A 25,120-nucleotide genomic window follows, 5' to 3' on the forward strand; every position below is an offset into this window, starting at 1 on the left:
TCCCTTAACTAAGGCTAGAGGATGATGATTTCCAAACAAAGTAGATGTTATTCGATGTTTCTAGGGTTTTATAATATTTTTTTAGAATGTTATACTTGATGTTCAAAATTTGAAACCTTGAAATTCATAAAATTGATACTTGAGTATGATTATGTTTTGGAAACATGTTTTAAATATTACTCATTAGGTGTTAGCTCATTCTTTTCCATGCTTACACTTTTTCCCCAGGTAGCGATCTACACCCTGGAGCCTAGTTGATCTGTTAGTCTGCTACTCAAAGATCCAGAATTGTAGAGGAATCCAGAGTTTAAATAGTTATGTGGATGAGTTTGTAAATTAATATGTGCATATTAGGGATAAGGATAAACTTCAGAAGGGGGCTTTGTAATATTAACTATTTTGGCATGTGCATACAAAATGAATCATGTTTTTAAGATTTCTTCGTAAGTTGTTGAGGAATATCTAGTTAGTTGCATGTTTATAACTATTATCAGTACACCAAGGGTGTGAGTGTCTAAAATAAAGAGGGACAGTGGATGCCATAAGAGGGTTGGCATCTGTTGTCGTCACATCTCCTCCTAGGTTGGAAAGGTAATCTGGAAGGGGGTGTGACATATATTGTACCTTTATTCATTTTTAGGATTAACTACCTAATTAAAAAAGTGTGTATTGAGAGTTTTGAGCTTAGGGTTTGTCTAAGCCTTAACCTCCATATATTGTATTGAAAATCTTTGTATTTGTCGTTGAGACCTTTTTGGTTTGGCAGCCATTGTAGAACTCGAAAGGAGTTTGATTTGATATTGTATTTAGGAGAAGCTTAAGTACGTTGAAGGTGATGAAATCTCATATTTAGGAGGAGCCTAAATATGATGAATGTGATGGGATCTCACTCTTAGGGAGAGCCTAAATATGTTGTATTGAGGGGATCCCATACAAAACTTGGAGAAACATTATTGTAGAGGTGAGGGGAGCTCAAATTTAGTGGAAATCTAAGTTGAAAGTGAAGAGGAAATCATACGTGAGTCACTGAAGAGAGAGTCTATCATATTAGTACTTTTGTTGTAATTGCTAAACTCTTTTTATAGTGAAGTTTCGCTCGACCAGGCACACTACCCCCCAGATGTAGGTGTTTTTGCACCATGTTTGCTTTCATATTGCTCACTTGTCATACATATTGTTTATAACATCGTGCTTGATATTGTATTTTGTATTAGATCCATCAAATTTTTCATAAATGTCTTCGAAGATTGACATTTTTTATATGCACTAGGTTTGAGAATTCTGATTTTAAGGTATGATACTTACATTAATCAATTTCTTTTTTAATTTTGTATACTTCACTTTTCGTTAATTTATATTTTATTATAAATATATGGAGATGAACAAGAGGACTTGGGGGGCTTTATCATTTAATCATAAGTTGGATCAAAGACATTCATCAACATACAACAAGACTTTGAAAGGGACTAAACAATTTCGATTTCTTTTACCTGCCTAACTCCTTATGCTAATGACTTTTATGTGATTTGAGTTACAGACAAAGAATAGAGGTCAAAATGTTGGACCTGTTGGCCTATTCATGCAAACAACTCACGAGATGGAATTTGGGTGAATAAGTTCTCCAATGATGCAACACATGTAAAAAATAAATAAAAAAAAAAATCATTCAAAAGGGATTTCTTCAATAAAAACTGGATTTCAATTGGAAATATGTTTCCTACTTACTTATTTCAATAATAATTGTACGATTGAATGCTACAATTGCAAGTCATTCGAACTCTAGAAGGAATCCAACCAATTTCAAGAAAAGATATATGTGTGACTATGTTGGAAAACCGATCGAGCCACATTAAAGGCCTCAGTTGGGGCCTAAAGCCAAAATCAAGAAGGGGTAACTTGTCATCAAGTTCATCCTATACACAAAGAGAGCATGAGCAAGCAGTTCAGATAAAGTTCTTAAAAGAACAACTTGGATTACATGAAGCATTGATTCAAGTGGAGAGAGAGGCTAGAAACTCAACAATAGCAAAACATGAGAAAATGTGGGCAAAGGTAGAAAGGCTTGAAAATTTTGGTCAAACAATTCATGAATTCACAAGGAAGAACATCAAAATAGTTATGAAATTTTTGCTTTTGTAATGAATTCAAGAGTCTTCGAAATTATATATGGTATGAAGAATATACGTATACACACACATATATATATATTAATAAATTAGGAATAGATACATAAGAGATTTTTTTAAAATTATTGCTTCGTACAATTATGATAGCAAGTGAGATACTTCGTATAATAAATGGAATGAATTTGTAAAGGATTGTTTGGAGATTATTGCTATCTTACGATTATGGTAGCAAGTGAGTTTGTTTGTATTATAGGGAGAATGAATACAATTAGAGATATGTTTGAGAATTATTGTTATTCTGTAATTACGTTAGTTGTTATTCTTGATATTTAAGTTTATATGTTATTTTTTAATGTGGGGTGAGATGCTATTGTTCTTTTTTAATATTAGTTGAGAATTGTTTTTGTTGTTTGTTTTAAATGTATGGTGAGAAATGTTGTTATCTTGAATGTAAATTCATGATTGTTTTTGTTGTGTTGTGAATATGGTGGCGAGAAATGTTGATTATTATTATTTTGAATGTAAGTTAGACAAATGCTTTTGTTGTATTTTAAATGTGAGGACAAGAAATGTTGTTCTTATTGTTTTGAATGTGAGTTAAAAATTATTGTGGTAAAACATGATGTTGTTTTGAATGTGAGTTGAGAATTGTTTATCAGAATATAAGAAGAAGAAATAGTGAGAAATGCAATTTTGAATATGAGAAATTAAAAATTTAGATAACAAATTGATTATTTGGTATAAGTTTAATGTAGTTTGTTTTTGTTCTTATTTAGTTCTTTATATTAATAATGTACTTTAGTTTTAGTTGTTAAATATAATCTAAACTTTGTTTTTATTCTTTTTGCCTTTTCAGGATGAATCTTACGTTGAAGATTTTGTGGCCGAACAAGATTTATGTCTTTCTGTGTTATGTTACTTTAATCTATTTGTTAAACTTTTATATAATACAACCATTGATATAAGTTATAAGAATGAAATTTGAATGCAATTTGGTTGTATTTTTTTTTTTTTAATAATTTTGCCTTATGTATACATTTGTGAATATTAAATTAAATATTATTACATTATGTACAATTAAAGGACAAAGAATAAAATATAATTTTAAAAGTAAATAAACAAATACATATTTTTAAAAAAGAAAATGTCAATGGTAAAGAGGCGTTAGCAAAATGTGACTATGCCAGTACCAAAAAAATGGCATCAGAAAAGCACCTACACCAACACCTCTACTCGACTTATGTCGATGCCAACTACAAGGTGTCGATATATCTACATTTTAGTCCATCATTGACTTGACGTCGACCAAGACTCTTATGTTGACGTTGGTCAAAATAGCGTCGATATTGCCTATCCCTACGATTCTATCCCAACAAAAATTGTTGGTGGCAAGGTGGCATAATTAATGTAGAGTCTATTAATATTTATCAAGTGTGAGAAAATAGAGTATGGTATTTTCGTAGCACTAAAAGTTTTCTCATCCAATATATATCCAACAAATATCTAAATATTGAATACATTTGCACATAAACATATCCGAGCTAAACTAAAGAATTGTTTGTCGTTATATTAGTCTTTTAAGTCACATCTTGAACTAGAGAATTGAGAAATTTATGTCAGATGGAATCCTTACATGAGAAAACGTCTACTTTTATGTGAACCACTCAATTTTATTGATTTTGACGTGGACCCTTGGAAAGATTTTACAAAATATTAGTATAGTAGAGAGATTTGATTCCGAAGAAATGTCTATCAAAAAATTCCTAACTTATTGATTTAGACAATGTTGTAAAGTAAGAAAATTCAAATAAGCAACAAGTTTTAATAAATAACCAATTAAAAGTTTCAAAGTTAATTAAGTGAAAAAGTTCTCCACTACTTAGAAAAATCAAAATTGAATAAACACTATCCTTTTATCTTATTGTGAGAAATATTTCTTATTTTCTACTTAGGCATCATCTCTCCATCATGAATCTTTTTCCATGTGGACTTTGAAACCAAATACACAAACAAATCTTTATTTTGACTTCTTTGGCACTCTCCAAAACAGAACATATTTCTAGTTAATTAACAAACAAATTTGGTGGAGTTGTTATATGAACTCTTATTGACTTGTCATTGTCATTATACCCTCTATGAAAAGTTTATGTTATCATGTAATCATTTAAGTGAAGAAAAAGCATTGAGGAGATAGAAAAAAAAGAAAGGAAAGTTTGAAGAATAAAACTAAGAAATTCATGCCTTGCATGTTCACTTTGGATATAAAATAGGAAAATTATTTCAAATGGTAAAACTATTGAAAATATTTATAAGATATACCAAAATTTTAGAAATATCAATGATAGACGCTGATAGATACTGATAGAAGTCTGTCAGTGTCTATCAACGTCTATCCGTGTCTATCAGTGATAGTTCTAAAATTCTGCTACATTTTGTAAATATTTTAGTTTATTTTTCTATATTTAAAAACAGTCCTATAAAATATAGGTTAAAATATCATTTTAGTCCATATATTTTAAACATGGTTCAATTTTAGTTAATTTTAGTATCTATATGTTAAAAAAAAAAAAAAAAAAAAAAAAAAAAAAAAAAAAAAAAACTTAAGTTTAATCAGTACTATTTTTTGTTTATTTGTTGATTTTTTTTTAAAAAAAAAACTTTTTATTATCTATTAGCATTTTTATATGAATTTTGGAAACATATTCATGTATTGTATTTTCTTACATAAAAGTTATTATTATCACTTGACCAATTTTAATAAAATTTACTTCAAATGACTAAATTTAAGATTTATTAAAAAGGCTAAAGTTATAAATACTTGCCTTTATTCACAATTATATTCTTTAGTTCAACCCATGTCTGTAGATATTGGTTGTGCTATAAAGTTTGTTTTTTTACATGAATTTAGTTAAATATATATTGTTAGGGATAACAGATCCTCCAAATATCTCCACAATAGTATGTTATGTTCATTTTAGATGTAAAGCCTCGTGACTTTACTTTTAGTTTTATCCAAAATGTCTCAAATCATTGAAGATAGTTGTCTTCTCTTATAAATCCATGATCTTTTCCTCATCCAGACAATATGAGACTTTGGTACTGCATTTCCAACCGATGTTATACTTAACGATTGAACAGATAATTTCGTATATAATTTTAATTTATCGAGCATGTGAATCAATAAATATTTTGTAGTAACAAATAAATCAAAGTACACTAAAATAAAATTTGTCACTAAACAGCCATATAATTTTTTCTTTTCATATAATCTCATAATGAAGCCAAAATTAGTTTACTTCATTGGTAATTGACATGGCATTTTTTTTTACTAAAAATAATAATAATCACCTCATGAAAATGCACAATTATAATTAAGGGATACTTGTGCAAGTATAGCTAAAAAACAAATAAAAAAATTGCAAGTTTGTCCACTATTTTTTTTTCTTTTGCAAATTTAGCCCAAACGAGGCAAGACAACCCAAATAAAAATTAGGACCAAAGTGGTCTTCAAGCATACACATAAGATAGCTAGTATATCAATAAGTTATTGATATATTGAATAACACGTATATCATATTGATATTTTGGTATATCGATAAAATCATTGATATACTTCTTATTAGCTTATTGATATACTTTATTTAAAAATACATAAATCACTAATACTCTATGATATTCAGTTATATAGACTTATTGATATACTTTGATTTATTATTAATTTTTTACATATTCATGAAAGATTGATAGAATAAGAAAATAAAGAAGTGAAATGAAAGATGTAAAAGAAGTTGAAAAGACAAAAAAAACTAATAGGTAGATGTTATACTTGAAATTACATTTTGAATGAATGTCATATATTACAAATATTCTTCAACTATTAAGTGTATCTATTTATACAACTAAAGATTTGAAATTTAATTTATCAGTCAACCAACATATAAAACATAAAGTATATCAATTATGTAACTAATATATTTAACATTAACTTAATATCTTGTATATATCAATGGTAGCTAATATACTTTAAACTTAATATACCAAATATAAAGTATATCTCAATATAAACTTATTTCTTGATATATCAATAATCTATTTTTTTTTATGAGTTTAATTATCAGTATTTTGCATATCAATGTGACTATTTAAGTTTTCCTTTTTTAGCTATATTTATTTGGTTTATCATTGTGGTTGTAGTAAATCAATTTATACCATTTATATATTTAATATTTGGTATATCAGATTAATCTTTATCTAGTATATCAATTATATATATAGTACGCCATTAAAATCTTAATTAACACCAGAAAAATGAATAATTTGTCCAAAGTTAAATCATAGAGAAAATCACCAAATTGGAGGGGAAAAAGAGACTTTCAGGTCCATAAATTAAAAAAAAAAATTAAGTTTGATCAGAGCAATTTTTCACATACAAAAAAAGAAAAAGAAAAACTTGTCGATCAAAATTAATTTATAGATACACTTCCATTGATTGCTATTTGATTGCCCTCTAGTTGTTATTTAATATATCGTTGATATACTTAGAATATTATTGATATTAGAAATACTACTTATACACTTTTGGGGTGTTAGATTATTCTAACCTATTATATAGCACTAATTTCAAATAAATTAAAGATATGGGTGCTTTAGAGAAATATGAAGAAAATACTCTGAAATTGAAACTTTAAATTAGAAATCAACTACTTTAATTTCTCACTAGATCCAATAATCATCAACACTCCAAGAATTCTATGTTACAAGCACAAATTCGTAGACATGTAATATTTTTAGATGAAAATGATTGAATATTCACAGTAATATTGATTAAGTTAAATTAAAGTTTAGTCCTTAAATTTTTTTACTAATCTAATTGGTTGTTGAACTTTCAAATGAATTTTAAAATGTGTCAATTAGAATTTTAAATTTCAAAGTTAGTGTCCAATAAATTCTTGAATTTTCAATTTTATATTTAATAGGTTATGGAATTAACTGACATTTTTCAAATATCAGAGTCTTAAAAATTGAAAATTTAAGTCTCATTATACCTAAATTTCAGTCTTGTATCTAATTGTTCAGCTAATTTTTAAAAATTTAGCACAAGTCAATGAGTTATTAAACACTTTTAAAATTTAAGATTAACATAAAATTGAAAATTAAGAAATCTAATATAAAACTTTCTAAAGTTCAACGACAAATAGCCACAAATCTAGAATAAAGTTTAGAGATTAAATTTATAGTTTAATCTATCGGTTACTGTATTTGAATAAATTATTATGAACTAATTTGTTTGATACATAAACTAAAAAAAAAAAAAAAATTATTTATATATACACATATACTTAAATGATATAAAAATAAAGGAAAATTATTTTAAATGATTGTGATAGACTACTATCTGAGTCTATCTATCATGATTTATCATAGATAGATGGTGAAATTTTGTTATATTTGTAAATCTTTTAGTTCATTTTATTCTAATTTAAAACAACACTTAAATAAATATACAATAAAAAAAAAGAAACTTTAATTTGTAATATTTTTTTCTTTTTTTGGAAATTTTGTCTTATGGACTAGATTAAATAACGAAAATATTTGATCGATAATCAAATGGGTTTTAAATTATTATCAAAACAATACTTTAAACCTTGAAAAACAAGTATATGTTTTATTTATTTACTGATTTGAAGAACAGAAATCGAAGAAAAAAGTCAATTATATGGCTCGAACTCGACCTATGTAGGAGTTGCATTATATATATAATATATAAACATGAAGTTGAGGAGCACGTGTCCCTCTTGAATCCTTCATAAATTTATCTTTGAGATCGATCAAATATCTTACATATAAATTTGATGATGTATTAATGATTCAGAGATATGTAGTTCATAACATACTCGAGATTCTTAGTTGTTCATCTTATTTATCATCACAAACTTTTTTATAATTGAATTATCAATTATTAAATTTTCATCAATAAACATTATAATCAATGTGAAAATGCTCCATTTTTCATCGTCTTTCTAAATACCAAATCATTATATTAGAATTTAGACACCTATGATTTGACCCCCACCACATTAAAAAAAGTTGTTTTATTTGAACCATTCAAGTCTCTCTAAAACACACATTTTTCAATTATATCTTAAATTAGATAAAAGAATGATGCTTCATTTATGATAGATAGTTCATTGCAAATTCTATGTAAGCTTAATATATTAATTTTATTTAATTGTGAAAATTTTAAATGCACATGGCTAGACTTTTGTATTTATCTTTGGGTAAATTTGAAGACGCCCATTTAGTTATAAAATATTGGGTTATGTTTCGTTTGGGAAAAAAAATCAATGGAAGATATATAATAGCTAAAGTTTTATATGGTAATTTTGTTTTTTTATTTTTTTTTTTAGAAAAACAAATTATATAAGTTTGTTTTCTCCCAATTTTTTGAACATGGTTTTCACCACTGTTAAAAGAAATAATTGAATTTCTAGTCAAATTTTAAACTACAAAAAAGTTTTTGAAAACTACTATTCCATTTAGGAACTATTTGACTTTTGGTATTTAATGTTTAAAAATTTAACCTATAAACACCCCTTCTGACTTTAAATTTTTTTAAAAAAAAATTGCTAATCAAATTCTAAAAAAAAAAAAAAAACAAATAAACTTTTAAAAACTACTATTTTTAATTTTCGAAACTTGGTTTGGGTTTTTAAAGTATTAATAGAAAGTGGATAATAAAAGATAAAAACATATAGATCGAAGTAGCCTTTAATAGCTTAATTTTTCAAAATAAAAAATCGAAAACAAAAAATTAAGACCCCATTTAGTAATTATTTGATTTTTTTTTTAATCAAGCTTTTCTAGATACTACTTTCACCTCCAAATTTCTTTCTTTGTTATCTATTTTTTACCTATTATTTAAAAAACCAAACCAAACTTTGAAAACTAAAAAAAAAAATGTAGTTTTTTAAAACTTGTTTTTGTTTTTAGAATTTGACTAAGAATTCAATCAATATACTTAAAGAAAGAAGCAAAATATTGTAAGAAATGGGGAAGTAAGAAATTTAGTTTAAAAAAAAATGAAATGAATACTAAAAGGCGTCTAAATAATTATCAAACCAATTTGCATTTTTAAAAAATAACTAAAATGAAAGGAAATCAAACAAACCAAACCAATCCTAGTGGATGGTGACCAAAAATTATTAGGGCACAATATGTTGAAAAATAGTGTTAGAGCCATTAAGGGTTTTCTTTTTCTTTTTCTTTATCTTTTTCTTTCTTTTTTTCTTTTTTCTTTTTTCTTTTTTCTTTTTTTTTTTTTTTTTGGTTAAACTTTCAATGTGTAAAAATTAATTGTCAAGTTTTTTCTAGAAGCTTCTTAAGAAAGAACATGGGGTTTGGAAAGTCTTATTAATAATAATAATATTATTATTATGATAAAATCCAAGTCTTAATTATTATATGTCCACGATTAACTGTTTATTATTTGAAATAAAAATGTCCACACGGTTTTTAAAGCACATGCCAAAGTCTTTACTTTCAAACTTATTTGTTACCCACTAAAATTGTTGTAGTTTTCTCCTACTTACATTGAAATTCAAAATATTAATTTAACTTCTGACTTTCAAGTGTACAAATTTTATATTAGTTGAATTATTCATATTTTGATTTAAAAAAATCATTTAAATCTTGGTAACTTAACTTTTTAAATAAAGTTGACTTGTCATAAACACATTTCTTGACTCTTTTTTCCGTCTTTGAATCCACCATCAAAAAAAGTGAAACAATGACACATCTAAAATATGTCATTATTGAATATTTCATGATTTTCAATGTAGTCAACAATAAGTATTTATTGACATTTGTTACGTGTCATGGTAACATTTTTTATGATAATTTATCAACATTAATAAATAACCTAAAAATTGACTTTTTTTTGTCAATTAAATTATTTTGTTGACACTAAAAATCTTCTACAAAAACTATTATAATGTCACATTTATAGTGTCAATAATGTTTCAACTTTTTGGATGTCATTGAATTATATGTATTACACTTGTTTATAGTCATTGAATTTCAATTGATGGCACTGATCCAATGTCAAATACATACATCTCATGAAATTTATGAAACCTCAAAAAAGATTATAATTATGGATTATTATTTGTCTATGCCTGTCATCAATTTACACCTATGTTTCCTCCAATTCGACTCAAAATACACACAAACATAAATACGAACTTGGGAATTGTCATAAATTGAAAAGATATAAAACTATTTACACAGTATAGCAAAACTTCACTGCAGGTTTTTTAAAATTCCCAAATCGCCCCTTTTTACATTTGGAATTTGTGCATATACTAACCTTTTATTCTGGAACAAGGATATGACCGTGGTAGTTACTGGCCCCTCCTGCCAGCACCTACCACCCAAGACTATTAAACTAAATACCAACCTGTTAAAACACTAGTGATATACACATACAACAAAACTCCCTTAAGGTTCTACAAAAATTACATAAGTACATGCATGCAATCAAGACATTACACTACTGAAGAATATTCACAGATGGCCCAAGTATTCCTAAAGAAGCCCTAGTCCCTCTCAAAACATGTGTACATATCAAACCATCAACCTAAGTCCTCTTAATAAACTGAGTCTTTTGGTGGCAAGCAGCAGCAAGATCAACCTTGAGGAAACTGACCGTTACCTGAAAAAAAACACAAAAACTTGGTGAGCTAAAAGCCCAGTGAGTGACTATAGAATCGTAACGCACCAAGCATAGCAAAACTATGAACATGTAAACATACAAACAAGTAAACCCAACAATTGTCCCTAATTGAGAATGAGCCTAAACGCTCTAGCTCCCAATGTTTACAACAGGCCAGAAGGCCCATACATCAGTCCCCCACTCATAACTGCCTACGTGCACGTGGCCACACTAAATACCATCATATTTTAGATACTTTCGCTCGGATACCTTCTCAAATTTGTCCTTCAGTATCAAGCTTTTATGATACCTGCTCATATGTCCTTCGGTATCAAATTGGTCGAATACCTTCTCAAAAGTCCTTCGGTATCAAATTGGCCAAGTACCTTCTCAAGTGTCCTTCAATACCTAATTGGTTGGATACCTTCTCAAAAGTCCTTCGGTATCAAATGTGTATTTTGAAACACACATGAAGTTCCATAACCTAGTATACACAAGAGTTATTCCATTGCCACTCATTTACACAAGAATTCATTCTCCCATAACCTTCCTTTAGAAAGCATATATCAAAATCAAAACATAGCTTTTGTAAAGGTTACTCAACATACCTTGGCCTGTGCTACACACATACAAACCGGGAGACATGCATTAAGTTATTCTTCCACAATTTTTTGCTTGAGGAAATGTAAATACATCATTAATGTCACTGTGTTTTACTTGATTAGATATGCGTGAATATTAAAAACTTAGGGTTTACTTAGTCACTTACAGTTCATCAGGCTCCTACTGGTTTATACGTTTCCCCCAGCTCCTCTTGGCCTGAAAAGATATAACTCCTGATTAAAACTACTTAGAATTCCTAGCTTATCTCAAATAATTTATTTATTAAAAGCATTTCCATCAACACAGACAGCTTCACAAGCGAGATCCCCCTAAGAGATGCTGGCAAGATCCCCACAAGCGACACTAGCGAGATTCTCCAGAGCGACACTGGTGAGATCCTTTAGAGCGACACTAGCGATACCCTCTAGAGCGACACCAGCGATACCCTCTAGAGCGACACCAGTGATACCCTCTAGAGTGATACCAAGCTTTTTCTGTGAAATTCTTAACGATACTCACCTCAATTCCTAGCGAGATTTCCCCCGAGAGCGATACCCTCCTTACAAAATCTCACTGTAATTCTCCACGTTGAACTGCTTGCTTGATCTTCACAAGCAGCTGTCTGCTTATGCACCAATTCCCTGGTACAACTTCAAAAATTCATAACTCAAAATCTAGAGCTCTTTCAAGAAACTTCCTTCTATAAACTTTTTTAGATTTGATTAGCTTTCTTACCTTAAAATTTCAGCCTAAACCTTCTTGTAGTTTGGCTTGGAACTTCCAAACTTCACCACAGGTCCGGATTAATCCGTGGTTCTGCCTCCTTAGTAAATTCTCCTTCTTTGTTCTTCTCCTCTTGCAATCGTTCTCCAACAGGACCACCTCGAAAACTAGATTCTCCCAGCTCTCAAATGGCACTGAATTTACTAAATTTTCTCTTGTCAATTGTCGAAACCATGCCTTTGAATTTTCTCTTCCCTTTTAATCTCTCTGCCGCTTCCTGAATTCAAGGTATAGATTTCCACGTCCCCTCTCTTAGTGCCTCCAGCTAGACAGTGATTAAGTTCCTCCATCAAAGATATTTCCTTCCCTTTCTTCAAAATCCCTATAAACAACATATTTACCTTCTCTTTTAAAAAAAATAAATATATATTATAGCATCCCTTTTGGCTAAACATGCTTATCTAAGGAATCCAAGTTCGGGGTTTACAATCATCTCCCCCTTAAAGGAAATTTCGTCCTCGAAATTTACCTGATATATCATTAGAAAAGTTGAGGATATCTCTTCCTCATTTGTTCTTCAGGTTCCAGGTTGCTTCATCGACTCCATGATTATGTCATAACACATTCACCAAAGGAATCATCTTATTCCTAAGTACCTGGTCTTTCTTGTCCAAATCTCGATGGCCTCTTCCTCGTAAGATAAATCTTCATCGACTTCCTTCTCCACGAAATTCTTGAGGGAGAGATTCTTCACATATAAGATGGATGCTGCAAAATCCCTCACTGACAATTTAAACGAACTCAAGAGACTATCATCAGAATTCAGATCAATAGAAGACAACATTGAGGAAGAAAATGAGGCTTTTATCTTACTTAACTCTCTACCAGATTCATTTAAAGATGTCAAAACAGCCATGAAGTATGTTAGAGAAAGAATCACTACAGAAGCAATAATTTCAGCAATAAGAGTCAAAGAATTAGAGTTATACATGAGCAAGAAAGAGCAACAAGGAGGAGAAGGTTCGTTTTCAAAGGGGAAAACAAAGAACAATGGGAAGGGCAAGCAGAATGGTGGTGACAAGTCTAAAATCAAGTGTCATTTTTTCCACAAACTTGGACACATGAAGAAAGGCTATTATGCCTTGAAAAGAAAGCTGACCAACAGAACCAAGGAGGAAAGTAAACAAAAGCAGCTGTGGGAGAAAATTCCCTTGTGTATTCAGATGCCTTGGCAACAACTAAAGAGTGTGGTGAGTAAAATTCTATGGAGACTCAAGATTGGGTGATAGATTCTTGTTATTCAGTCCATATGAAACCATCTAAAGGGTGGTTTTGTACCTACAATAAGTGGGATGGAGGGCTGATCTCCATGGGAAATAGCAATACCTGCAAGGCTGTTGGAATTAGGTCTGTTTCCTTGAAGATGCAAGATGGTTCAGTGAAGTTTATCAGGAATATGAGGCATGTTCCTACATTGAAGAGAAATCTCCTATCATTGAGAATGTTTGACTTCATTGGCTGTGAATACAGAGGAGTTGGAGGCAGCTTTGAGATAATTAGAGACTCAAAAGTAGTGTTGGTAGCAACCAAAGTTAATGGCTTGTATTTCATTCAAGATGTGCAAATGGCACATCCAGCCTTGATGGCTACAGATGAAGAACCCACAGAAGATGAGCTATGGTACAAGAGACTATCTCATATTAGTGTGAAAGAGTTGCAAGTTCTCTCAAAATAGGGGATTCTTCCTAAAGGTGTTAAAGACAGCTTGAAGTTTTGTGAACATTGCATCCTTGGCAACGTAACAAGGCAAGGCTTCCCTAAAGGACAACATACTTCCAAAGAGATACTTAAATATGTACATTCTGCCTATAGGGTCTAGCACACTCTCATTCACTAAGTGAAGCAAGGTACTTCCTTTCCTTTGTTGATGATTATTCAAGAAAGAGTTGGGCTTATTTTCTAAAAACCAAAGATGAAGTGTTTGGGAGATTCAAAGAATGAAAAATCTTGATTAAAAAGAAAACCTCTAAACATATTAAATACTTGAGAACTGACAATGGTTTAGAGTTTTATGGAGAGGAGTTCAACTTGTTTTACAGGGAAAATGGTATTGTGAGGCACATAACAGCGAGGTATATACCTCAACAAAATGGAGTTTTTGAAAGACTGAACAAAACAATGCTTGAAATGGTGAGATGTCAGCTGTTCAATGCTCTTTTGTCTGAGAAATATTGGGCAAAGGCAATGTCCTACACAATCTACACTCTAATTAGGTGTCCACATCAGTCCATTGAGCTGAAAACTCTAGAAGAAAGGTGGACAGGAAAGCCTCCCAAGCTAGAACACTTGAAGGTGTTAGGGTATGTGCATCAAAGCCATGGCAAGTTGAAACCAAAGGCTGTCAAATGCATGTTTCTAGACTTTACACCTGGAGTGAAAGGATATAGACTATGGCATCCTATTGAGAAGAGATGTATTAATAGTAGAGATGTTGTGTTCAAAGAAAATAAGATGTTTATGATGTCTGAGCAACAATCTACACCCATGTCTAAAACCAATAGCACAAGGTTTGAGGTGGAGCCTCAAAATGATGAAGAAGCTTCTACTTCTTCATAGAATTTAGAAGTTGAAGGTGATGACACTGCTGATACAAGTGAATTTATGTCAAGAGAACAAGTAAAGACACAAGGAGATTTAAAAAATTATTCCCTAGCAAGGGACAGAACTAGGAGAACCATTGTGCCCCCTACAAGATATCTAGAATCTGATTTTGCTAGTGTTGATTTGAGTGCTGCCATTTCATTAAGCAACAATGAACCCACCAGTTTTGAGGAAGCAACTAACAGCCCTGATGCTAGACAGTGGATTGAGGCAATGAATGATGAAATGAGGTCTCTCAACCTAAATGATACCTAGAAACTAGTACCTTTGCCTAAAGGATACAAACCTATTTCATGTATGTGGATATACAAGTTCAAAGAAGAAATTTCAGGGCTCCAAAAGTCTAGATTCAAGGCAAGACTTATTGCTAAGGGGTTCACACAAAAAGAAGGGATTGATTATACAAAGGTCTTTTCTCCTGTGGTGAAACACACATTCATAAGGCTACTTCTCTCCCTAGTTGTTCAAAAGGACTTGGAGTTAGACCAATTGGATGTGAAGACAACTTTCTTACATGGATTGTTGAACGAAACTATCTATATAAAGTAACCTCAAGGGTATGTGAAGAAAGGAGAAGAAGACTTGGTGTGTTTACTAAAAAAATAAATTTATGGTCTCAAGCAGTCACCAAGGTGTTGGTATGACAGATTTAATGAGATGATCTCTAAAATGGGATTCAAGAGAAGCTCCTACGATTAGTATGTGTATACAAGCTCTAAAAGCTTCAAAGAATCAGTTTATCTACTCCTTTATGTAGATGATATGCTGCTTGCTAGAAAAATCAAAGAAGAGTTGGGGCAAGTCAAGGCTCTTCTAAAGAAAGAGTTTGACATGAAAGACCTAGGAGAATCTAGAAGGATCCTTGGCATTGAAATTGACAGACATAGAAAGCAAGACAGATTGTATGTGAGTCAAGTTGAATACTGTGGAAAAATACTTCAGAGGTTCAAAATGGATGGTGCTAAGCCTGTTGGCACTCCATTTGCACCTCATTTTAAACTCTCAACTGCAAACAGTCCAAAAAATACTGATGAGGATCACATTAACCATATGGAGGTTGTTCCCTATTCCCAGGCAATGGGATCTTTGATGTATCTAATGACATCAACCAGACCAGATCTGTCCTATGCTACAAGTTTAGTCGGTAAATACATAGCCAATCTTGATAAATGACATTGGGAAGTAGTTAAATGACTACTAAGGTATATTTGTTCATCAAAGGAAGCACATATCTTATACAGACAGAATGACCCCTTCAATGATGAAATGTATTATTATGTCGATGTTGATTATGCAGGGGATCTAGATAGAAGGCGCTCACTATCTGGATATGTTTCCCTATGGGGAAACAATTTAATAAGTTGGAAGGTAAGTTTGCAATCTATTGTGACCCTTTCTATTGGGGTTGATGCCCTAAAGTCTCGTGTTCTGTAATTTGTAAACAGTTTGTACGAACGCTTGTGATGTATAATATATGATATTTTACTTCACTTCTTGATTTTGCTCAGTTGTTTGTTTTATTTGTTTTACCACAAACCAATAAACATAAAATCCCTGGTTATCTGTATGTAACTTAAGCATGTATACAAGTGGATCATGTCTTAAGTGATAACCAAAATGATTTGTAGTATATGGATATAGGAGAGAAACCTTATCCTGGTAACGCTACGGATGCAGCCCGCTTTGTGGAATGATCACAAGTGTTGTGACTTGTCACAGATGGTCTGATCTGATCATTCGTGTAGGGGACATGCGAGCGGGAGCGTCCTATACAAAGAGTTTGTATAAGACCTGACCACGAAGTGTTAATGTCTCGTTATATAACACCGTTCATGACAGAGATTTCACTTCACTAGGATGATCATAGGTAACATGACCTCAATCCTGAGTGAGTTGAGAACTCCTACCATTAAGGGCGATCCTTTGATTTGCATGGGTGCGAGTGGTCAAGTCACCGACTCAAACCTACCACTTTGGAGATTCGTCTGATTTGGGAGCTGGGAACTCAACTACACAAGATGGAATTCACTTCTTCCCCAAAGCAAGGGCAAGTAGATAGATAACTCCCTTAAGGGCTGATTCCAAGGCTTGAACGATGTGCCACCACACACCTTCTCTTGGCTCGAGAGGTGTTCACACATAGTTGTACTATGTTATATTGTTCATTAAGGGAATCAGTGGTACTTAAGAAATGAGATGTAACTACAGGGGCAAAACGGTAAATTGGCCCAGTTGTACTTACGAGCATCTGTGAAGGGTCATCGTATTCATGATTGGTTATATCCGATGGACACAAAATATATCTGTGGTAAGAAGAATTCAGTTGTTGGTCTTTAGTAGAATGTCTGGCAGTTAATGGATGGTGGATCTCATGGCTAAAGAGTTTAGTCAACTATTCATGTACCGTTGGAGCTTCGAGCCACAGGTCCATAAGGTCCCCTTGGTAGCTTGGATAAAGTCGAGAATCAGTTTTTGGGTCATTTTGAAATGTTCAAATTAACAAGAGAGAGTTTGATTATATATGATATAATTGAACTGAATGTATGAGATACATTATTTTGGAGGAAATTAGATATAAATATGATTTATATCAAGTAGATGAGAAATTACTATAGTAGATATATGATATCAACTATAGGTTAAGAATTTAATTGATTATATTCATTATTTATTTAAATAAGCGGTTATGAGACAATTGGCCGGGAATTTCTCCTAAATCGTGGGAAAGTGGGTAGATTGATTTCGGTTATTGTAACTGAAGAATAAAATTATTTTTTTTTTTCATTTTGAAAAGAGTTCGAAAATTTTGCTCACGGTGTGGAAACTTCACGATCTCTTAGTTGAGAGCCTATACGATAGCACTCATCGCCTAAACAATCGCACACCCGCGCGCACTAAACGATTGCATACGTTCTCTAAACGATCGCTTAGTGTGTCGAGCTTTTCTAAATGATCGCTTACTAATTACTAGACGATCTCTTAGTAAAACCTACACGATCTAGTACCTTTTTCTAAGCGACAAGCACCTGACTATGTGATAGTCACCTACTATCTCCCACTTGCTTGTCGTTTTACACGATTGTCCTTTCCTCCTCCCACTACCAATTCCATCAAAGTCCACTCTTTGGATTCTCACTCCGAGAATACCAAGGGCTTCAAGTGGTGGTATCGTCCCCGGTTGCTTCTTGTTCGTGTGTTGCCGTTCGTGTAGACGATCGTGGTGCTGCTAGGCGATTGATTGTTGGGCGATTTGGATCGTAGAGGAGTCGCTTCCACTGGATTAAGTTTGAGTGAAGATAGTCTTCCACTAATACGTTTACTCAATCTGTTGTATTTTATTTGTCAAAGCATGCCTATAATTAGTGTTAAAATGCATACTTATTTGTTATAATGTGTGTGTGGTAATTCGGTCAAAATGAAATAGGAAAGATCTGAACCCGCTCATGAATACTCTTGTTTAAGAGTTCCTTCACTTTTCACAACAGAAGCTGAGTTTATAGCACTATCTGAAGCTGTCAAAGAAAGTTTGTGGCTGAAGGGATTACTAAGCGATTTCGGCATTACACAAACAAAAATGAGAATATATTGTGACAATCAAAGCATAATCTATTTTTCTAAAAATCAATAGTTTCACAACAGAACCAACACATTGACATCAAGTACCATTTTATCAGACAGGAGATTGAGAAGGGGAAGTTGAGGTAGTAAAGATACATACCTTAGACAATGCGGCTGATATGTTGACCAAGACAGTTCCTCAAAGCAAGCTTGGTCATTGATTGGACCTTCTTGGGTTCTAGTTACCTGAAAAAGGTAAGCTAATATTAGCTAAACAAGCAAAAAGGGAAAGGTACTTTGGATGTTTACAAAGGTGGAGATTGTTACAAAAAAAAAAAAATCGAGACAAAAAGAAACGAAGTTACATACAGTTGATCGTTGTTGTCTCTTTTTTTTTTCTTTATTGTAACCACCAGAGCTTCTTCGTTGAAAATGAGTGCATGTATAAAAAGAAAATGAATGAGAGAATAAAAAAAACAAGAAATAGAGAAGGCATTCAATTTGTAAAGAAGTTTAAAAAAGAAATAACAAAAAGAGACCCTCCCAATTTGCACAGTGGACGTAGACCTTTAGCTGAACCACTTGAATACTTGTGTTCTTTATTTCTTTCTCTACGATCGTCTGGCTTTTATTGAAGTGTTGTGTACACGATTGTTTAGTTTCTTTTGCATCGTTTACACGATCGTCTAGCTCCACTTTGTATCGTCTATACGATCGTCTAGTTCCTCAGCTATCGTCTAAACGATCGTTTAGTTCCACACAACTATCATCTACACGATCGTCTAGTGCTTCTTAATATCGTTTACATAATTGAACTATCGTCTAGTTCCTCAGAGCTTCGTCTACACAATTGAGTTGCATTCATGTAAACGATTGAAGAATTCTGAAGCTTAAAGGATACAGTCTTAAGATTGGGAGGCTTATCCTACTTTTTGGGTGCAGAATTGTGTGGGAATTTTGTCCAGTTTAAGAATAAGAAAGTGCACAAAAGAACCATTTTTTACTTCAATTAAACATTTTTCATCTAATTTCTTTTTTACAATCTTCAACACATCTAGATTTAAGTATATTATAACCCTTAAAGTGCTTTCATTAATTCAACGATTTTTTTTATAATGTAGTTTTGGTCGACTAAATGGGTTGGCTGGCTGGCTAAACTTGTAATTTTCTCGGTGGCGGTGGTTGGAAGCTGAGGATTAAAGTGTCGGGTGGCGGGCAGCAGTTGACTGGATATACTTTTATCAGTTTCTATCACCGGTAAACATTGATAGACTTCTATCAATCTCTATTAATGATAAACTTGTATTAGTTTCTATCATTGATAGACACTGATAGACTTCTATCAACCTCTATGGCGATATACTTCTATAAGTTTTTATCACTGATAGGCACTAATAGATTTTTATCAAATTTTATCAATGATAGACTTGTATCAGTTTTTTCTATCACTTAATGTATCAATGATAGACTTCTATCTATTTCTATCGTTGATAGACACTAATAGACTTTTATCAACCTTACCAATGATAGACTTCTATCAGCATCTGTCAATGATAGACTTCTATCAGTCTCTATCATTGATAGACACTGATGGACTTCCATAAGCCTCTATCAATGATAAACTTCTATGAGTTTCTTTCAATGATAGATACTGATAGACTTCTATCAACCTCTATCAACTTTTGTCACTGATAAATACCGATAGATTTTTATCAAGATCTATCACCGGAGTTAGAGATATAATATGTATGAAAAAACCTAAATTACAACATATCAGCAAATTGTAAATACAAAGTCCAACAAAAGAATAAAGAAGCTGAAACATTTAATTACCTTAACTACAAAGTCATATCAGTTGGAATGTAAATGTAATTGATTGTGAAAAGATAGGGGAGATTTTTTTAAATGAAAGTTGGTTGATGAAGAAGATGAAGCAGAAGGTTCCACGATTTTTTTCTGTTTGTAGGCGATTAATTGTGGGTTTGGTCGCGTGCAATCGTGGGTATCTTCGAGTGATTTCCTAAATCATGAGGGAATGGCATTTTCGCGCACGTTTTGTGAGGGGGTTGGGTTGGGTTTTTTAGTCAATTTACATAGGTTTTGTTTTATTATTTAAATTTTTTTGGGTTGATCACTACTGCTTTGCCCTTTTTTTTATATATTTTGGGCTTCCTTTTTATTTTTGAAAAGACCCACTGAACTTTCATATATAACAATAAGATTGATAGCATTTATACAAAAAAAACTATATATAAGGAAGCTATTAACCAAACTTTAGTTAGGTTATTTACAAAGAAACTAAATACAACAAGTGTTGTAAACAAAAACAAAAAAAAAATAAAAATAAAAGTGTTTGACACTATCCAAAAAAACACATAAAATTACTTGTTTGACGGTTACTCACTCCAATCAATTTATGCAAGATCTAATAAAAAAAAAACAACATTCATATTAGAATTCAACTTAATGCATCAATGTCAACGTAACAATAATAACATTATTCATAGTGTATGCATAAATTCTTAAAGTTCACAGTCTTTTTTAGCATGCACTCATTACCTCTACCCTCAAAACAATCAACACTGCACTTTAATCATTTAAATAAGGTTCAAATGAAACTTTCAACACACAATAGACTCATAATATCACAATAGAATCACATAAATAGATTTCAAATAATATTATGAGCTTCAAATCAAACTTTAATCATATAAATAACTTTCAAATTTAACCTACTCTTCAAAACTAAATCTAACAAGCTTTTAACATAGGAACTTCACATAAAAATAACAAAAAGAATATTGTAACTTGTCCAGACTTTTTAAAGACGTAACAACTAAAATATCATAAACATAACAAATCAAATTAAAACAAACAATAAAACTTAACAAGCTCACATGAAAATCTAAATTTGTTGATAAGAAATCTAAAAAAAAATAACAGTGGTAAACAAATAAACCTGAAGTATCACAAAATATAACATACCACAAATCCAACAATTAGAGCATAAAAACCAATCAAATCAACCTATAATCAAAAGAGAAAAATCAAGAGGCAGCCTATATAAAACAATCAAAATTGTTGGTTGAACAAGTTGATAGTTTTTTTTTTTTTTTTTTTTTTTTCAATTCTCTCCGTTTGCCCAAAGTTCTCATTTCCTCCAACTATTTAATACACCTATATTACCTCTATGCTAGTAAACATTTTCATAAGTCCATAGCTTCCATGACAAACAATCATATCATGTTACCTAATTCTAGGATCAAAAAGGAAGCTATCCAACTTTGAAAAACTATATATCAAACATCTGATAGGAATATAATTATCATCCCACATTTCTTGTCTTTTTTTCTTATATTCAGAGGAAAGTAAAAACAACTCAAGAAAATTGGCATCCTATAACTCATGAAACAATGGTTGGTGAAGTCCAGAAAAAAGCCACATGTCGGGGAAGAAAGTGTTATGCTTAATTTGAATAGATAGTATAAATGGTAAGAAATTGATGGTTAGGGTTTTGTTTTGTTTTTTAGGGGGAGGTTTACCACTAACTATTGCAATAATACTCACTTTTTATAACACCCACATCACATTTTTCCTTTTAAATTATGCTTAAAGTGACTACTTGTGTATATTAACACAAAACTAATGTTTATAACACACAATACATGACATAATTATCACCCAAGAACAACTCATACTTCAATTCAACACAATAGCACCCAAACACATCAATTTCAGTTGAATTAGAACCCAACAATCATCATACAACAACTACCCAACTAGTAATTAGGGATTAAAAAAGTTCAAAACAATGATGTAACATGTAAGACAAAGTAAAGCCGAATTCGACGTAGTATATTGTTTGAAGAAAAGAAGTTCATCATAACAATTTACAAGAAATATAGTATAGCAAGGCATGTAGCATACTGGTCATCTACCCTACAACAAACAAACTCCTCAAGTTGAATTACACTTAACTAGTGCACTCCAAAAAAAATTATAAATCACTTCAACTATGTTTGAAAAGGTTTGAACATAACTTTAATATTTAAAACTCACCAAAGAAGACTTAAAACTTTGTTAGAAAAGTGCTCGAGTTGGTCCATTATCAACAAATTGCTACAAAAAGAGAGATTCTAAAGTTTAGAAACTAAACTACACGATCTATAAGAGTTCGATAGGAGTTTAGAGTGTTTTACCCAATGAATTATGACCATAAAGATCCAAACGCTTCTTGAATAGAATTCGAACAAGCTTAAACTTGCATATTTAATGTCAAACGATAGTGGATAACATTAAACAGAGGTAAAAAGGGATTGGGTTAAAGTTGAAACTCACTGGACCTCTCACTTTCTTAAGAAGACAAAGCAAGTGCATGTCAAAGTTCGCCTAATACTCTCATTTTTTCTAATAATATAAGAAAAGTGTTTAGGGCTAGCTTTTCGCCAGATAAGCATCCAATATTCAAAAGCTTGATTCAAATTACTGATTTTTCATTTCTTACTCAAATTAATTCTCGCGTACCTATGCCCAAAAGGATGAATCAAAGTGGTTCAATGTTAGCTTCGAATGGGTAAACGTTAATCCAAATCGCAAAACTGTTCAAAATCAAGTACACATAATTTAAAGAAAAAAAACAAATAAATAAATCATCACTATTTCTTCCAACTATTTAAAAGTTCATAGGGATGAAAAAAGAACCAAAAATAATGGTTCAGAATCAAATTATTATTGTGGGTGTCCAACCCATTTGTTGCACAAGCAAGGCTTTATTTTTAAACTTGTGTTTTGTGAACCCAAAATATTGGCTAATATATTTAACCCAATTGGGGCTAATTTTTGGGTCGGCACATCTTCAAAGCCCTAGATTTTATTTTATGTGATATGGGTATGACCTAAGGAGGAAGATAGTGGAAAAAGAGATAGAAAATCGGAGATAAAGATAGAGAGCTGTGCAGTTCATTTTTCAGTGACAGCTTCCATAAAGTTGTCGATTGTCGGAGTTTGAACCATTATCGTACTAAAATTTGATCGGTCTATTTGGGGCACATAGCATCTCGTTTTGAATGGTTGGGTCGTTGTTTGGTGCTCTAATTTGTATGTATGCTGCTAAACAGAATCTGTAAAACTGGGTGATTTTTCATTCTTTTTATCTTTCAAGTGTTGATCTCTTATGTATGAAAGTGTTGATGGGTAATGAATTTTTTGTATGACTAATTTGGGTTCTTTTACCTAAATTTTATCATAATAAGAAAGTTGACAAGGTTCGAATCCTCACAAGTCCCGTGGTTTTTACTCTTTACATCGAAAGGGTTTTCTACATATAATTCATGTATGCTCTTTATTTTTAGTCTTTCAAAATTTTATGGTCTATTTCTATCCAATATTGGTTAATTTCTTGGAGATTATTTGGTGATTAATTTGTGGTGTTTTGGAGTACAATTGTTTGGTTCATTATCTTGGAGAAGATCCTAGTAGGTTGTTAATATATTGTTTGGAGCCTATCATTTGGTATCAAAGTGGGTTTTAATTTAATCATTGTTATGAAATCTACTAATAATGGTGGAGGTAGTTTATTGATTAAATTAACATCAACCAATTATTTCATCTGGAGACTGATGATGGAGGATTTGTTGTATTGCAAAGATTTGTTTGATCCAATTGAAACAACCACAAAAGCTCATGGCACAATTTATAAATCAACAAAACCAGAGAAAATGGAAGAAAATGATTGGGGAAAGTTAAAGAGAAAAACTTTGGGGACTATTAGGCAATGGATTGATATTAGCATTTTCAACCATGTTTCTAAGGAACCAACATATATGAGTTGTGGAAAAAATTGGAAGGTTATTATGAAAGGAAGACCACATATAACAAAGCTTCATTAATCAATCGACTTGTTAATTTGAAATTGAAGGGTGGGAAGTTTGTTTATGAGCATTTGAATGACATTTAGGATATTATTAATAAGTTGTTTACTATGAAGATTGAAAGAAATAATAATAATTATTGCTCTGATAATATAAATCAATCAAGCCACATTTCCTCTCTTCTTCAATTTCCTCCAACCTCTCTATGATATCAAGTACACTAAGAAAAGCAAGGAACACAATAGATCAATCACCCCTTATGTAATAAATTCCCTCGGGAAGAGGTGATGTCACCCAAGAATTCTTCCAAATCTATAACCTCTGCTTGGGTTGCTTGGATTCTACGAGATCACAGTATTTTGCTGAACTCTATATTGTCGAAAGTCACTTGGCTAAAATGATGCATTGTATGGTGGTTTGTGAAGGATGCGCAAACACCCAATATGAAAGCGGATCGTAGCCCAATTTTATTTTTATAGAAACATACATAAATTTCGAGGGTGGAAACAATCAGATGCAATCTGAAACAGCATGCTTAATTATACAGAAAGAGAGTAAATAAAGAATTTGGTTCTAATAACCCTTGAATATTGATGTCTTCACTAAATCCTCTCCGGTCGTAAACAATTTGAACACGAATCCACCAATGCCAAAAAAGAAACATCAAGCAAAAACCCAATTCGGACACCACTACTACAAAACCTTGGTATTCTTAGAGGATGATAATTGACAATAATGTGTGGGTTTCGCTTTTTTTTTTTTTGTAGAGGGGGGGGGGAGATTTTTCAAAAGAAATTTTTTTTTTGTAGAGAAATCTTCTAGAGAACACTATATATTGTGTTGAATGCCCAGGATGAATATGAAACCGG

At 31.5% G+C, this 25,120-nt stretch overlaps 1 long non-coding RNA gene across 1 annotated transcript; it reads right to left on the reverse strand.

Moving 5' to 3' along the window:
* Window positions 1-10,381: 10,381 nt before the first annotated feature.
* On the reverse strand, window positions 10,382-18,806 carry LOC150034361 (uncharacterized). Its single transcript, XR_016531118.1, has 3 exons — window positions 18,751-18,806; window positions 18,542-18,627; window positions 10,382-10,836 (listed from the first exon to the last, which is right to left on the reverse strand). It is a non-coding gene; the product is annotated as an uncharacterized LOC150034361 (long non-coding RNA).
* Window positions 18,807-25,120: the final 6,314 nt, after the last annotated feature.

The sequence above is a fragment of the Benincasa hispida genome, chromosome 8, assembly GCF_027475165.1.
Source record: "Benincasa hispida cultivar pf3 chromosome 8, pf3_genome.v1.1, whole genome shotgun sequence".
NCBI lineage: Eukaryota > Viridiplantae > Streptophyta > Magnoliopsida > Cucurbitales > Cucurbitaceae > Benincasa > Benincasa hispida.